Below are 18,444 nucleotides of genomic sequence, written 5' to 3' on the forward strand. Positions count from 1 at the left end.
CAAAACCCAATGTTAGGACACAAAGATTATTGTCCATTATCAGCTCTAAAGACATCCTTATTCTATACCCTACAGAGTATTTTAAACACACACTGACAAAATTTCTGCTAACATATCTTATACTATTTCAGCACAACCAACATCTTCATCCCTACCATTCTGAGCACCTATTATGCCCTGGGCATTTACAAAATATACAACAGTTGATATTCTAGAACCTTCCTGCAGGGTGAGGCCAAGGTTTGAAATTCTCTGAAATCACATTCTTCTTTTGCGTCTTCCCTTTTCCTGCCTGCTTTCCCCACTCCATTACTACTGGGAAAGTTTCTACTGAGAGCACGTCCTCATCTCAGGATCTGTTTCTGGAAACCTCCCCTAAGACAACCTCTCTCGTAGGAAGTCATAATGCTTACTCACTATACTAGTCAGTGAATATGTAGACAGGTATCACCTTGTAGTCTCCAGGTTTATACTGATATCATCATTTATCTTTACAAGTGATTTCCCAAGCACTGGATTGTACTATAGCTTATTTATAACCTTTTCCTTCAATTTCTGAAAAAAATTATGTGAGAAGAGGATGTGCCAGTACTGTTAACCTCTATGCGCTCATTATCTTGCTTAATTACTCAAACAACTCTTATAAAGATTATTTTATCACCCACAGTGCATAATTGTTCAGAGACAGGTGCAGCGTTCTGCACAAGTGCATTTGTAGAGGACACAACATTCATCCCCAAGGAATTCAGAGTGAGCGGAGTTGTGCAATACTTTAGTCCTTCTCAGAAAGACAAAGAAAATTCCCTAAGTTTACTCAGCTGGGAAACACAGATCATAGTGTCTGCACTGTCCATTAAGGCAAGAAGTCCTCTGGAAGTTAAGAATTGCAGAAGTCGCTTTCTTAAACACCAACTAGGCTTTTTAATGGATTGTGTTCTTCACGAGATGGTGAAAAAACTTCCAGTAATAGTAAAATAAACTCTCCAGCATGTGAAATGACCTTCCCTATTCTCTCACCAAAGTCTCTGGGGAGAGTGGCAGGATCTTCACTAGGTCCACCAGCTTCAGGAGACTGACTTCCAGTGGAAATTGAATGGGAAGTTACCAGGAAAGGGCTCAGGGCCCCAGTGAGCTGCAGAAAATAGGAACGCTCTGCCAAGTGCAGACACATTTTTCTTTTCTGATTTTCTAGCTGGCTGCCTCACTCACTGCTTTCTTTGCAATAGGCACCTCCACAATTGTGATGGGGGGTGACATGCCCTGGTGTGATGCCTCAACTCAAGTGTCAGCCTCCCAATCTGAAAAATTGAAGTTTCAGTTCCAGAAATTGCTGTTTTCAGAAGTGACATGGTTGGAACATTGTGCTCTTGACAGAGAAAGGAACCCCAAATGAATCTCCCAGGATAACTGACAGGCCTTTCCAAGTGATTAAGGAGCTGGGCATTGAGGCCAGACAAACATGGATTTGAACCCTGGCTCTACAATCTGCCATCCATTTCTCTGAAACATGGGAAGCCTCAGTTTCTTTATCTATAAGATAGGTATTTGTCGGATTGCTGCGATGGTAAATAGAAAATAAACATCAATCACCTATCTACTTGGGACACACTGAACCAGTGTTACTGTTAATCATCACCATTTTTAGTCATAGGTCATTTTAGATTCCCAATCAGTAGGTTCATTTCTACTTGAGTGAGAAGTCAAAAATTAACTTATCTTTTAAACCCTAGTGTTTGATTTTTTATCACTAACCTCTCATCTTACCATACCCTCCACCAATAAACACATACATGTGCGTGCACACCCCAACTTGCACACACGATCATTTTGTCTAAAACAATTTTCAAGAGTCCACAGTATATTCCAAGCAGGTGTTGCAGCAGCCCATTACTTGCAGGGCTGAAGTTAAAACTGCAATGAAACGATTGCCTAAAAGGCAGCCCATGGTTATTATTTGAAATGATTGCAATGCCTTCCATCTCTGTGACATGTTGCAATTTATCTTCTCTTTGGGCATTCATTATATCACATGACCCTCTCAACCACCCTATAGGGGAAGTATAATTACTAGGCAAAATGACAAGCCCAAGGTCACATAGCCACGGAGTAGAGGAGCTCAGCTGCATTCGCCCCCAAGCTTGGTGCCCTTTCTACTCCACCTTCTTGCCTCCCAGAATTGTTTGAGCATTTAACAGCAGACATTCTCCCATAACAGGTTGATTCTAGGGCAGAAAAGTAATAACTCAGCAGGTCCCGCCAGGCATTGCTGAGCTGAAGATGTGAGGCAGAAAAAGTCTGAAAGAGAGGCAAGCGCTCTCCCTACCACCACTCCAGGAGCCCGACTCATCTCTCTGCTCACAGATGTCACCATTAATGTCCTTCCCCCAGAAGACTCAGGCAGAAGATCTGGGCAAATCCATCATGACCCTGAACATAATGTTGATGAATGATCTCATTAACCTGGAAGCCTGTACCATGTCAACAGCAGCCCGGATCCCTTGTGCGAAGCTTGGATCTGCAGATCCACATTCTCATTCTTCTTCCTCCATCCCCAGTGACGCCCCCAGCTCCCCAACCCTAAAACCTATCAGCCTGTGGTGTCCCACATAATTGCTCTCTCCTCACAAAAACCTGGAAGCTGGTTAATATCAACTTCACTCATACAGATAAAGACACTAAGTCTGGAAGGACTTAGATCATATATCCAAGTTCCAAGGGACTTCGACTCAGGCCTGGCTAACCCCAAAGCACTGTGCTCATCTAAACAAACTAACTTTCCTAGACTTTTTAACAGTTTGCAAGGCCCTTTGTATCCATTGTGTCACTCAGCTGACCGATCGATAGGGTCAGGTTTTCCCAAAAGGGTAGATTTTCCCCCACAGCAGTGCTTCATAAGAAAATTGGAAAAGTGGGTGAAAATGTAGATATAAGAATCAAACTCCAAAAATAGTACTTTTGCCAGGGAAAACAGTTGGGGAAAGAAGAAAGAGAAGAGAGAACTTATTTATCTGATTGGTAACTTATCCAATCAGATACTACAACATCTTGCAAAAGAAAGAAAACAATGTGGTACTGATGCAAAAGCAAGAAGGCTGGTGAAACAGATAGCTTGGAACAAGAGAGAAAGAGGAAGAGGGGAAGAGTTGGGGAGAGGAGGAGACACAGAGAGAGAGGAAGCGAGGGACAGATAGAGGTGTGAGGTTATACAGAACATAGCAGAATCGCAGAATCGCTGAGGGGGATTATTTTATGGATTATTTTATGACTATTTTAGGGCATTTAGTATCATTTGTTTAAATGTACAATATATTTATTTAGAGATATTGTTGAAACTCAACCTCTCACACTAAACAAAAACAAGTTCCAAATTCATTAAAGGTAAGCCTTTTGTACTCAAGCAAATGAAAAATTTAAATAGCTTTGTGACCTCAAGGTATAGAGTTATTTCCTAGATGGAATCTAGGGAGGAGATGAAGGGATATGTTTACTTTTTGACAAATATAAGAAGTCTTTTCAATGAAGAATATCACTGACAGGTGGCAGGCTGGAAGATGATATTTGCACTATCCCAGAAGGAGAAAACAAATTGACTTGGAACATATGATCAGAGGCTCCAACTTTCAGTATTTAGTGAAATATAAATTAAAGCAACAATAAGATGCTATTTCATATCTGAAACGTGGTCCAAAAAAAAAGATCTATCTAGAGAGGCTAGTGAGGGAAAGCAATTCTCTCTGTGTCGGCAATGGCAGTACAGACTCGTGCAGCTCCTCAAACTAGCAGTGTCAGAGTATTTGCAAAGGCATTAGTGCCTGTGATATGAAATCCAAACCTTGTGTACATACTCTAAAGAAATTCTCACAAAGGTCCACAAAGAAACATGTAGGAGGAAAATCATTGCATCTTTGCTTGTAGTAGCAAAGAGCTAGAAGAAATTTAGGTGCTCATGAATGAGAGAACAGATAAATGCAGTAAAAGAGATTATGAAATACTGTGAACCAGTCACAAGCAAGGAGTAGATTAACACATGGCCACAGGATGGATCTCAAGTGAGTCCTGTGTAAGAATACAAACAGAATTAAAACACAACACCAACTTTACAAAATTTAAAATACACCTACCAAAGTAATGCCAAAGATATACATATGTTTAAGTAAACACAGGATCAATAGAAGGGAAATTCATACATTAAGACAGAATAGAGTGCCTACAAATTGGGAAAGAAGAAGGCGGCAGGAATGACAAAGAAGAAATCTGTAAATTTTTAGACAACTGAATAGGAGCTATGCACAATCTGACCATCATACAAGGGCCAAATTCATTGTGCACATGAAGTACAAGACTGTGATGAAGAAAAATATGTAGATATCATTAGGTGGAAAGATGACTTTACAGGAAGTATTTTTTAAAGATTTATTTATTTATTTGAAAGGCAGAGTTACATAGTCGAGGCAGAGAGAGAGAAAAAGAAAGAGAGAGGTCTTCCACCAGCTGGTTCACTTCCCAAATGGCCGCAATGGCCAGAGCTGGGCCAATCCAAAGCCAGGAGCCAGGAACTTCTTCTGGGTCTCCCATGAAGATGCAAGGGCCCAAGCACTTGGGCCATCTTCTACTGCTTTCTCAGGCCATAGCAGAGAGCTGGATCTGAAGTAGAGCAGCCAGGCTTTACCCACTATGCCACAGTGCCAGCCCCAACAGGAAATATTTTATCACTCTCCAACTCAAAGAAAAAAAGGAACAGTTAAGGATTCGGGTGTTGAAACAACGAAAGAAGGAGAACTATTTTCCGTGAAGTTTTAAGAGAGTCAGAGAGACTCATACCAGAGATTTTTTTGGACTCTGTCTCAAGCTGTACAGGGCAGGCAAGGGCAATGACTGTGGGCCGAGTCAGAACAGAGGCCTGCTGCAATCAGCAGCTGCAGTCATACAAAAACCAGCGGCCTGGGAGAAGTTAAAGAAAAGCCTCCAGCACCATAGAGTTTTCTCATTCAATTAAGTCGAGTCCATCCGTACACTGAAGCTAAGTCATAAGCAATTTTCCTGTAAGATTTAGGGCTTCTGTGACATTGGTTTGCCTGCCTGCTCTACTACGTCCTAGCCAGTGATGCTCTACAAGCGCTCAGCCTCTCTGAGCTCCAGCTTTCTCAAAATGTTGGTAATCAAGGTTCCTACTCCTGAGAGTCGTGACAATTAAATAAGACAATGTATGCAAGCATGAACCCGGTGCTTGTCACACAGGAAATGTTTCTTTAGTCTATGGCCATACCACCCTGAACGCGCCCGATCTCGTCTGATCTCGGAAGCTAAGGAGGGTCGGGCCTGGTTAGTACTTGGATGGGAGAAAATGTTTCTTTAGTAAAGAGGGGGCAGCAGTTTAACAGCCATTTCTGTTATTATCATCACAGCTCAATTGCCTGATTTGTCTGAAACCTTCCTGCAATGGTAACAGAGGTGGAGTTTGGATCCAGCCTTCGGTTCTTCCATTAATTTTCTGGGCATTCTCGGGCAAGCCACCTTAACTTCATGGGCGTCCGCCTCTTCCCAGGCCAGGTGGAACAGCTCACTCTCTGAGAAGACATTCTGGGGAGCACCTGGCTTCCTAGCGGAGCTCTGCGTCCTGGGCCTTTCAGGCCAACGTGAGAGTCTGCAACACCCATCCTTTCCAGCTGGTGTTTCCATGGAAAAGTCAGGTGAAATGATGGCAAAATGACCATTAGCACGTGATGGTCATTTCACTTACTACAGCTGTGGCAGGTAAGCCATGGTAGTCCCTTGATTTCATAGACTGCAATCTAAAGGCCAAGAGAGTCAAAGGGGTGGCGGGCATTTGTCCTGCTTCCTATATCAGGAGCCCTAAGGCTCAACACCTAGTCCACTCCTGACTCCGGCTTTCTGTTAATGGGAGGCAGCAGTGATGGCTCAAGTAATCTGGTTCTTGTAACCACGGTGAGGACTGAGTTCCTGGCTCCCAGTTTTGGCCTGACACAGGCCCAGCCATTACACACACACACACACACACAGATTGCTCTCTCAAATAAATTATTTTTTAAAAAATCTTTTTAAAGAAAGAGTTGATGGGGATATGTCCAAAGTCACAGGTGGTCAACGTAAGGAATGAGTTTCAAACTCTGGTCTTCTGAAGTTCTGATGCTCTTTTTTGTCTACCAACATTACGTGCCTAGTGAAAGACAATGAAAAGTCTAGAGGCTGAGGATGGGTGTGCAGAAGAGCAGTGGCAGGTGTTTGAGAGGCCAAGATCTGAAGTAGATTTTCTATGTATCCAGCAATTGATGTCTTTGAGAGATGCTGCCTTTAGTGTCTCCCCCTTGTGTTCTGGAAACAAATTCGGATCAATAAGAGAGCTGAGTCTGACAGAGCTGGTGACATGTGCATCTTACTTTTTCTTAAACAAGCAGAATGGCAAAGTAGTGACAAGATTTCTAACCGATCAGGCATCCCAGAAACTGTTCCATGAGTACAAGGGGGCACTTGCCCAGTGATGAGACAGGCAGGTAGGGGTGGAGAGAGATGACTTCAACAGCTCATAGTCAACATCACTATTGTGTGCCTGTCCTTCTAACTCTCTGTCCCCTGCCCAGAAGTCCCTTCAGCTCGAATTCAACCAAGACTGATGGCCCCAAATAGCCCAGTTTTTCCAATTACTCTCTGACCAAGGACAGGTTCTTCTTCATCCTCATTCTGATCCTCAGTATCCTTGTCTACACAATAGAAATATTGATAATTAATAGAATGCCCATGAGGATTCAGTGAGCATTAGCTTAGCACAATCCTGGAACAAAATCAGCACTCAGTAAATAGAGGTAGCTCTCATCATCACTGGTGAAGAGAGGCGAATAGAGTTAATCATGAAAGACCCCAAAGGCTCTGGTTGCTTAGCAATGGGATAACCAGAGCTTTCTCTATCCCAGGAAGAGGACATGCACGGAGTCCAGCTCCCCAGATGCTTGGTGAGTCCTCCTGCAAAACCTTGCCCCAAACCCACAATCAGCTTCACCCAAGCCCCTCGGTGCACTGGCTGCTCTCCTCGTCCAGCTGGCCTTCCTGTTGAGGTGATCTGGCACTTGCCTCTACTCTGTTGGACTCCGTACTCTATGAGAATTAAATTCCACAAATTCCTCCAAGCCCTGATGTGTTTCTGCACTCGGAGACTCAGTTCAACCTGCCCCCCGGGACACCTCATGTTTGACCAACAGGCACCTACTGTACAGAGGCTGACCTGAACAGGAAACGTGCCTTCGCTCAGTTAGGACCACAAATGCAGGCCCGTTGTTGCAGGGCTTGGAGTTTTCATGGAAACCTGATTTAAAGGACCTCACTTAATACTATCAGGGGCTCACTTTTATCCACTGTTTATTCTGCACCTGAAGCTGGACTAAGGGCTTTTCACGTGTTCCTACTCCTTTGATCTTCAGTCCTAAGAGGCACTCTTGCTTGCTCCATTTAATAGATGAACAAACTGAGGTGTGGGGAGGGGTAAGCAACTGACTCAAGTGGAGGAAACCTTCAAGGGGTGATCACCTCAGGTGTCTGAAACTGGTCCTGTAACCCAACATTATGGTTCAGGTACTCAAAAAGGGGGGGTACGAGCACCCAAAACAATTGTCAGAAGCACTTCTGAACTGCACACACTGCCCAGAAGCGAGAAGGAAAGACTGTGTGGGTGCTAGAAGAACGCTTGTACTATGAAACTTCTCTTTAGGCTAAGATTTCATGCACTTTTTCATCTGGGGCGAGGTATGTGTGTTGCGGGAGGCTGGGGTGTGAGGGGATGTAGGTGACAGTGAGCACAGAGTGAGCTCATGGAGAGGGGTGGGGTGATGGAATAGATACGGGAGAAACAAAGAGAGAGGTGCAGAACATTGGAGAGCCATGAGCATTCGGCATGAGCATCTGTGTGTGTGATGACGGAACAGGAAGCTATGTGTGTGGTGGGTTCCAGCAGACGTGTGTGCGTCTGTGGACAAAGCCATGTGAAATGTAGGAGTGGGTCGGGAGGTGCAGAGTTTGTGAGGAGGCATAGTGAGTGATGTAGGTGTGTGGTGAGCGTGTGGTATTAAATCTAGAGATGAGTGTGAGGATGCAGGAATAGGCAGAACACACTGAGTGCCCAAAGTCAGAGAGGGAGGAAGAAGGAGGGAGAGGGAGAGGGAGAGGGGGAAAGGGGGAGAGGGGGAGAGGGAGAGGGAGGGAGGGGGAGAGGGGGAGAGGGGGAGAGGGAGAGAGAGAGAGATTTGAGCAAAGAAGCCAAGATCCAGCTTCTTCGGCCAACCTTGTGACCAATCCCAAAAGCCACCATCAATTCACCCAGGACCTGCCCCCAAGATCACGATGGTAAATTTCACACCTCCAATACTGAGTTAAGCAGTGACCATAGAAGAGAACGGAGCGAGGAAAATTTGCTGTCAGTCCCTGGGTGTGAGGAAACACTTGTGGCTTAAAAGAAGACTTTGTTCAACCACAGATTACTCTTGCTTTTGAAAATGCTCTTGCCTGCATCTGATTAGGACTTCAGAGCGCGGCTTAACATTTTCCGTCTTGCTGGAAACCCTGATCCCCCCCCCCCTTTTCTATCTAAGTTTGTAAATATGAGCAACATTCCTCCTTGCATGTGCTCCCCTTTCCTGGGGATTTGGGCTGGAATTGCAAGTGAACAGCTCCGCCCTCTGCAGGGTGGTCCTCGTAAAAGAGAACCCTCTTAATCCAGTCCTCCAGAGAGCTGAGTTGGCTGAGCATCAATCAAGCTGGAGGCGAATGCAAGGATCTTTCTAGAACACAGATCTAATTTGGTCTCTTCCCTGCTTTCCTTCCACAATCCCACACTGCTCAAAGGATAGAGGTGTTGATGACATTCAAAATCCGGAGGTGTACCTCTTTATTTCTGCCTTTACTCCACCCCATCCTTAGCTCCAGATGCAGCTTTTGGGTTGTGTCTTCACGTGCACATAGCTTTAAGGTCGCGTCTCTGCCTCTGCCTTTGTCTGTAATACCCCTTCTCCAACCCTGCTTCACAGATTTTGCTCCCAAGGCTCAACAGCACCTGAACCGCAGAATCTGACTGCCCAGGACAAACATGACTGCTCCCCCAGCTAGTGACCCAAAACCCTGTGTGCTTTCCCCATCTGCAGCTTCCCAGATCACATTCACTGGGAATTTATACAGGTCTGTCTCCGTCTCCAGGCCATGATCTCCTGAGGTGCACAAACCGTGTTCTGACTCATTGCTGCATTTACAAAACCTAGCACAGGGCCTGACACACAGGAGGAATTCAAAATGCTGGTTTCAGGGACAAAACAATGTTGCTCTCACTGGCATCTTGAATTCTAGGTTGGCAATCACAGAACAGTCAGCCATTACCCTGGAAGATGTTTTAAAACAGGATGGCAGGAAGAGAAGAGGTGATACAAAGGAGGATGGCATAGAAATTCTGGGATGTTTCTTCTCACACTCTCATCACTGGTGGCAAGGAGCTGCCCACAGCCACCCAGTGGCCTAGATGATCCAAGACAGCAACACTGCTTTCCTTTGAAGAGAACATATGGTGCTTGTTTTCTCTTCTGAAGACTTGCTTGCAGAGTAGACATGGCTGGTGGCAAATCTCTCGCTGCCTGGCCCACACAGTTACCACCATGTGTATTTCTTCCCTTCTACTGGGTGCATGTCTGCATGGATACAAAATCTTACTGGCAAAATGCTCCTTAAAGGATTGGAGGTCACGGCCAACACCTAAGTAATGTGGTTTGAGAGTATTTCAATGCCATCTAAAGAGAAATGCTTTGATATTCACTGTATTTTCACAGAGAAGCTATTTCTCCTAGAGAATTTATTTTTCGTTTTGGTACAAGTTGATATCTACCACCTTCAGGGGTGGAGAGAATTCATAGGAATCTGCTGGGTATAAAAAACTGGGGCAGCTGGGGCAGTGGGCCACACTGGAGGCTGACCAGTGTAGGTCATATTGGTAGGATCCTTGGCTTCCAGCTGGTTTGGCCAATAAGTCTCCCTCCTTTAATCTAACCTCAACTCACACTGGGCTGACTCTGTTCCTTGTCTAAACTCACTGCTCCTCTCAGAACAGTCTCCTTTACTCAGCTTCCCCAGGGTCCCAGCATCCGCTCACTCCTGTGCCCCCTAGTTTTAGGAGCAGCAGCAGCTCTGCTATCGCTAGTCCTGGGCTACAGCATCATCCCTTGCGATTCCCTAAACCTTGCTCTTCCTTATATGAGTGGGCCCTTAATTAACTCTCCTGGAACGCTCCTAACGTGCATGTGCCATCTGCTTTGTCTCAGGACCTCAACAGATGCAGACAGTGTGACTGTGAATGTCAGATAAAGCTCTGGATCCTGGCTCCAGCACTGTGGTATGATTTGGAACAGGGGTGTTTTATTCCCGTCATACCTCAGTATTTTCATCTGTAGAGTGGGAATAAAGCAAAACCACCATGAAGGATTACCCGAGCATCAAACGTGTCAATGTAAGAAAAGAGTCCAGAGAAGTACTGATCATACAATAGGAGTTAAAAGAGATAACAAGTTCTCTCCTTTTCATCCCATTTTCTCCTGCTCCAAAGCTTCTTGCTGTCTTGCAACAACGGAGGCTCTGGATGATTTAAATGCTCTTGTCTGTTGCATGAGTCAGAAACAAGTAACAAAACCAAGTGATAAATTTACCTGGGCCACAGACAGCAGCCTTTTTGTGCTTGTCAATAAAATGTTTAAAATAGGACTTGATTTGCCTTTGCCTTAAAGAAGGTTATTAACTTGCTTAGATCCACCCGAGGAATAGAGCCCTGTGTTGTTCTCCATTACTCACCAGCTTTTTAATCAGCATCCAGGCCTCAGCAAGCTGCCGTGGTAGGGATGGAAACGGCTCGGGGAGCTGTTTGGGTGACCAGGGGGTGACAAGGGCTCTTTGGTGAAGACATTGATAAATGGGAGAACTCAGCTGCTGCCCCAGCTCTTCCCCAGTTGGTCTGCTTGCTTTAATTGTCACCAGCCCCTCCACTCCCTCACACTCCAATATCCCAGGTTTCAGCCCGCAAACTGGGGTAAAGAACCCAGGAGGATGAACTGCGCCAATGCAGCAGGGGGCATTAACTAAGCATTCGTTCCCCTTATTTTCATTTCCCAGAACATTTTTTGAGATGAAAATACCCAGATCTTCTTCCGTTGACTTTCAAACAAACAATGAAGGGGAGAAGACAAGACCAGAGCCAGATCATGGGTGGGAAGAGGGTAAGGTGGAAAGTATTGTTGTGCTCCTAAATATGTATATCTGAAATACATTAAATTTGTTCACCTTACATAAATTTTAAAAATTGGAAAAAAATAAAAACTGTAGAGTCAAAATCAAAATGGAGTGAGTGTGGCTAAAAGCTAATTGCAGATCTCTTGCTTCTGTACATATTAGCTTTGCTTGCTAATGGCTAAGGATGTATCTTATGAAACTACGTGGGTCCAAAGTCCAAGGAAACAAGTTGACAGAAATGCGCCCTGCACTGTTATCTTACAACCACATCTTGGACCTGCTATTGTTCCTGGGTTTGTTATTGTTAACTGTTATCTTACAACCATATTCTGCATATCAGGGGTTTGAAATTGTGAGCCCTAGTAGACAGAATACCACAAAAAGCTGTGTAACTCACTGTTGGGGGCCGCACTCTGGTAAGAAGTGTCGTCCTGATCGGTTGCCTTGCCTCTCATTTTCAATAAAATTCATGTGTGACTGTCACTGGTTCTTGTAATAATTTTATTTTAGCTGATGAGTGGATGCAACAAAAATAAAGCTGGAAGTTCCTCTGATAAGATTGGTCCTAAAAAACCAAGATTCTGCCCCAAATCCTTCAGCCTTCACCCTCAATAAGGCCAGTCATGCAATCTGTTCTTCAGAGATATTTTCATTGAGATGTTTTCTACCCACAAGGAGTTTCAAGTTTAAGAACTATTTTGATTAAATAAGACAATAATGGAGCAAGTATTTGGTGTATCAATTTAGAAGCCAGGGGGACACCCACATCCCATATCAGAGTGCCTGGGTTCAAGTCACACCTCTGCTTCTGATACAACTTCCTGCTAATGTACACTCTGAGAGGCAGCGAGTGATGCTGTAGCACTGGGTTCCTCCCACTCATACATGAAACGTGGACTGACTTCTAAGCACCTGGCTTCCATTTGGTCTTACCTGGGCTGTTACAGGCATCTGGGGAGTGAACCAGTGAACGGAAGGTCCCTCTCTGTCTCTTTATGCCTTTCAAATATAAATGAATAAGTAAAAGCTTTTAAAATAAATGAGCAAATGATGGCTATTTCATTTATTCATTCATTCTAGTGAGACTCTCCATACCCTGGGAATGCTCACCCTGAGCTTCACGGAGCTGATGGTGGGGAGGCTAAGAGGGTACTGACATTTCTTTAACAATGGTCTCATCAACAGCATGCAGTGAACTGCCTCAAGCCACATCACAGTGGCAACTGGTCCCAGAAGTCCAGACAGCGGTCCCCTAATACCTCACACTGTAACTTCTTCCAGCCCTATTCCCATTTTGCTCTCTTCCTAATACCCAAATAGTCCACACGAACACTTAGAAAAAGAGAGAGAGAGAGAGAGAGAGAGAGACTAAGCATATTATTCACAGTCCTATTTCCAGAGCCTGTATGAAGAACCTTGTGATGGCAACTTACTTAGTCCTTTTAAAAATCAGTTTCCTCACCCGTACACAGAAGGCAATTACCTATTCTACATGCTTGCTGTACTCCTGAGATATAGACAAATCATTCCTTGTGCTGCCCGGGAGAGCAAGCATGTGACCAATAAAGTCCTTTTGCCATTTCTAAGTTGTCATCATCATCATCATCATCATCATTTTTATTTTCGTGGCTTCTTCACAATTTTTAGGATATAGAACCAATCCGCCAACGTGAAAAACTCCACACATACTACAGACATCTCACTGACGAGCAACAGAAACCAAGCTGCAAAAATCTTAATGCTGTCTAACCCCTTCCCAATCACATCTAAGCAAAGGCCAACAAATGCTACTCCAGAAGGTGAACTCAGCATCCCCGTGGGCAGCAAACCAACGGCCACCAACACACTAAAGAGGAAGAAGAGGAAGGAAACACACCGCGGCACATCCGAGCATGCACCTCAGCCCCCTTTAGGGGAATGCAAACATCCCTCTGGCTCCCTGCATCCCCGATCCTCTGATCACACCTCTGGCTGGCTCCTCTTAGAGAAAGGAGATGCTAATCTGATTACTCCAAGCCCTGTGCCTCCACCGAGCCACATTCACTGCTGGATGTGATTGCCTTAATGGCCTGCATCCTTGAGTGGAATTCCCACTGGCTCTCCACCCCCATTCTGTCAGCACATTTAGAAAGGAAACAGTAAGCAGGGGACTTCACTGAACCCCCCTCAAGGCTTAATCCACGTTCCCCACCGAGCACTTTACTGACGTGCACTGGGGAGTACTGGGTGCTTACCCAGCTACTCACACAGCCTTGCTTTGTTTCCCTTTTAGCTGTTTTTCGGTTTTAGTTTTGTTGTTGTTGTTGTTGTTAATACACTGTACTTTCCTTGCTCGGGAATCTTTGGGAGGGAAAGGCTGAGTGTGAGGGCAGAATCGGAGCATGTCTCTGGGTTCCCCCAGAAGCAGGCCCTTGAGACAATACTCTGAACACAAGCTGAGTCTCTGAAAGTTCATGGAGCGTCAACAGGAAAGTGAGGAATAAGAACAGCCTGTAAAAGCTCATCAATGAGCCAACCTCCACAGGGACGACTGGAGTTTAAAATCCCACAGGAAACCTGGGGGAAGGTGTGAACACATGCCTCCATGTTAGTGAGCTGGGTTATAGGAGTCTCTACCTGCTCCCATCAGACACTCGGGCAGGGCTGCTCCTGGAGCCGTCAGTTCCTTGGCACATCCAGCCTGCCTCACACGTGTGCAGAACGGCTTCTCAGAAAATGACAAGGGGTAGAGATGCAGACGGTGCCGCTCAGTCCTTCAGAATACATGGAAATGGGAAGATAGGGAAGTCAGGCACAGAGTCTGGTTCTGCTATGGAGTAGTTCCGGGTCTCTGGTTGCAATATCACCCTTATACTAGCAGCACTCTGCTTAGAAACTGGAACATCCATGGATACTCTGTAGCTCCCTCTGGAAGCCTTCCCGGCACTGTAGCAGACGCTCTCTAAGGAACTGTGGGCGTTCAAGCACTATAGCTCATGATGGCTGAGTGGACAACAGCCTGAACTCCAGAACACAGAGTCCAAGTTCCAATCTCAGCTCCACTGCTGACCAGCTGTGCACACATTATTTCACATCTCTCTTCCCCAGTTTCTCCTATGAAACACAGGCGATGACAATATCTGCTTGGGGGTGTGGTGGTAATGAGTGCTGAGTGGGTTGATATCTGTAATTTTTTTTTTTGACAGGCAGAGTGGACAGTGAGAGAGAGAGACAGAGAGAAAGGTCTTCCCTTTGCCGTTGGTTCACCCTCCAATGGCCGCCACGGTAGCGCGCTGCGGCCGGCGCACCGTGCTGTTCCGATGGCAGGAGCCAGGTGCTTCTCCTGGTCTCCCATGGGGTGCAGGGCCCAAGCACTTGGGCCATCCTCCACTGCACTCCCTGGCCACAGCAGAGAGCTGGCCTGGAAGAGGGGCAACCGGGACAGGATCGGTGCCCCGACCGGGACTAGAACCCGGTGTGCCGGCGCCGCAAGGCGGAGGATTAGCCTGTTGAGCCACGGCGCCGGCCCTGATATCTGTAATTTGTCTAACATCTAGAAGACATCATGAACATGTCAAAAAAGTGTGCATGGAGAGAAGCCTGGTAAGTCTGAGAACCACTGTGAGCCATTTACTGGGCCAGCATCTCATGTAATCCTTGCAACAACCCTTGGAGCTAAGGGTGAATGTTATGATCTGAAACTCCTGGAGATGAGTCTCAAAAGCCTACTGTATCCCCAGCAGAGCAAACACAGTACTCACACAATCATTTTTATGAGGGACTAATCAAGCATCATTTCCCCAATCATTCCTGCCCCATGTGACTTGAGCAAGAAGTGCTCAATCACTCAGAACAACCGCGTAATGATGCTGGCCCGGATGATGGTTTGCTTTGATAATCACTTCTCCAAGAGTCATTCTGAGGCCCTTTGAGGAATCAGGTCTTTCTCGCGGAGCTGACCGAGGGAGAATCCACTCTTGTGTTTCTTAGGAAAACATGAAATGATGGGGAAAGGAACATCATAAAGGAATGACGGCGCCACTGCCTTGGGAATTCTTTCAAACATGCAGGCCCATAGTTTTAATTCTCATCACATCTCTTTAAGGTTCAGCTTCCCTGGACCTTAGGCGTATGCACAAGCACGCTGTCCACTCGTCCACTCCCCAGCATTCTTGCGGCCTTTCTTACCACCCTTCCTTCCTCTGATACAGCACTGACGATCCACAGAACAGCACTCTCCCCCTCTGGGTGTGCTGCCTCCATCAGAATTACACTTGCCTTGTTGACATTCTGCTGACCAACAAGCCAACCCCGGCATCAACTCTACACGTCCTGAGTTCCTAGGTTGGCATGGCTCTGCAATCCCAGAGCCAGAGCACTGGTGTCACTGATGAAAGCTGAGCTTAACTAAGACCAGGTCTCTATCAACATTCTCTCCCTCCACGCTTGGCACTCCTATCTGGAGAGCCTTACCTCTCCAGCAATTCTCATGGAAGAGAGATTCACTTTGTGCTTTTCCCCCTGCAAAATATGCATTTGGATCAGAGAATGTGGAGTAACAAAGAGACCAGGATGCGCAGCCAGAGAAACCTAGATGTAAATGCCATAGTTTTCAGGGCTGGCGCTGTGACGCAGTGGGTTAACGCCCTGGCCTGAAGTGCCAGCATCCCATATGGGCCCCAGTTCTAGTCATGGCTGCTCCACTTCTGATCCAGCTCTGTGCTGTGGCCTGGGAAAGCAGTGGAAGATGGCCCAAGTCCTTGGGCCCCTGCACCCACGTCAGAGACCAGAAGAAGCTCCTGGCTCCTGGCTTCGGATTGGTGCAGCTCCAGCCGTTATGGCCATCTGGGGAGTGAACCAGCAGATAGAAGACTCTCTGTCTCTGCCTTTCTATATAACTCTTTCAAATAAATAAAATAAATCTAAAAAAATTAAAAATTTAAAAATTTTAAGTTAAATTACAAATATGCCTATAGTTAAAGCCTCACAAATAAATTCCTGCTTGTCTGACATACAGACCTACTAGCCTCCAGGTGGTGGTGGACTGAAACTACAGTGGCAGACATGGTCCTTTGACAACAAGGGCTTTTCTCCTACAGAACTCCCTAGGATTCACTCTTGGAAACCCTTTCTATATTGCCACGTATTCCTAAGGTAAAAAACTAATTTTAAACATGGCCCTCCAAACCTCCCGGTCTCTCAGCTGGTACTAGTTGGTTCTGAGGAACAATGGTTTGATTGTGGTCTGTCCCCAAGAGTTCATTTGCTGGAAGCTTGATCTGCAAGGAGGTGATGTGAAAAGTGGTGAAGCCAGCACAAGGTAGGGCCTACTGAGAGGTAGGTAGATGGGTGTGGGCACTTCCCTGGAAGGGGCTGAGACTGAGCTAGTTCTCATGAGTGGGTTGCCATAAAGCAAGACCTTCACGCACAAGTGGCCCCTTCTCAACGTGGCACTTCCCTTCCTGCTTCTCCACCACACTGTGATAGATACAGCCAAAGGGACCCTCAGGAGAGTCCAAACCAATAGGTCATCTGATTTTTGGACTTTCAACCTCCAAAACTAGGAACAAAATAGACCTCTTTTCTTCACAAAGTCTCAGCCTCAGGTATTCTGTTACAGCAACAGAAAACTCACCTTCTCTCTCGGGTACCAAGTTTCTCAGGTAGTATTGGCCTTTTTGTACTGTGAAGAGGGGCTGACTCCAGCCAGTCACCTTCTTTCCCCCTACCAGAGGTGGTCTTAGGTCAGCTGTACTCTTAATTGATACAGCAGTCTTGGGTTCTCATATTTGGGCATGAGCCCTGGAGACCCTCCAATCTCAGGAGCAGAGTTCCTGACAACCGTGTTGGCACTCAACACCCCCACCCTCCACCCTGGGCAGCTGGAGACCAGACCAGGGCCGAACGCCTCAAACAATCTGCAGGACTGAATTTCCTCCCCCAGAAATTTGGAAATGAGACCTGAACTAAGACAGGAAAATTCTGAAGGTCATCTTGTGCCTATGCAATGAGCAAAGAAGGGAAAAAAAAAAAAAAAACTCTCTGCCAAAAAAAGAATGTTTTTCTCCCCAGCAGAGGGAGAAAATCAATCAGATACGCAGAGAGAATCGCAGATACAAGACTAGATAGCCTCACGGCCTTTCCAGTTCCTGGTTTCTGACTCACCGAGGAGCAGCATTCTGGACTCTGTGAGTTGCTGACCCCTTCAGTAACTCCCTGCTTCTCACCTGATATTTTCTTATTCCAGTTCCACTGGGATTGTACCAACAATGAAGACGACTCCTCAAAGGTCCTACGTCCCATGAATAACTCATGTCTTCAACTGGAGTCCTTGTCAAGTTACAACACTGTGGTGGCCTCCACTGCACCCAGCCTGGCCCTAAACCACACTCAAGGCATGCAGATACGAATAGCATCCCTGAGTAAGTCAGAATCCACTGTTTCGGGGGACACGTGGTGAGAGCAGGTTTAAGTGCCTCACACAAAGGGGCGGCATGCAGAGGAGAAAACAATCCACCCTCTGGAGCTGGGTTACCTGCATGCAGCTCCTAACTCACAACTTCCTACCTTGGGCAAGTTAGCTTTCCTCTCCAAGCCTCAGTGTCCTCGTCTCTAAAATGGGAAGAAAAGAATGAGCTGTTGCAATGATTAAACACAGGCACCTGGGGAACACACTGAGAACAGCATCTGATCCGTGGTAAACATTTAGGAAAATGTGTATCTTCAAATTCTTTGGCCCTATCTCCTGAAACAAAGCTGTCTTGGTGCCTCGAAGCAGATAAAGGGGATGACTGGCTTTTTCCTGACCAACGTTTATCACATCTTAGATGTTGTCACCACAGGAAGAAAATTGAGAATGATAACCCCAAGTCCTCCAAGCTCAAGTGCAGGAAAACCGTGTGTGGGTCACAGGATTAAAAAGTGGTAATGAGGGAAGGCATCCAGGGCTCAGCTCGAAGGAGTTCCTGCTGAGTCTCATTCGCAAGCCTGCATTCCGCTTTGGGGAGAAATACTGGGCCAAAGCATGGGAAGAATCAAAGCATCGATGCACTAGGGAAAATGTAACGTAGTGAGGGACTGGGAGTTACACGGATGGTCAGGACCTCTACTTCAAAGGGAGGCCGAGAAACAACGAGACAAGCTCATAAGGTGCAGGACGCTGTAACGAGACCTCAAGGCACTCCAGCGGACAGCTGGCCC

This window comes from Lepus europaeus, chromosome 21 (assembly GCF_033115175.1).
Source record: "Lepus europaeus isolate LE1 chromosome 21, mLepTim1.pri, whole genome shotgun sequence".
NCBI lineage: Eukaryota > Metazoa > Chordata > Mammalia > Lagomorpha > Leporidae > Lepus > Lepus europaeus.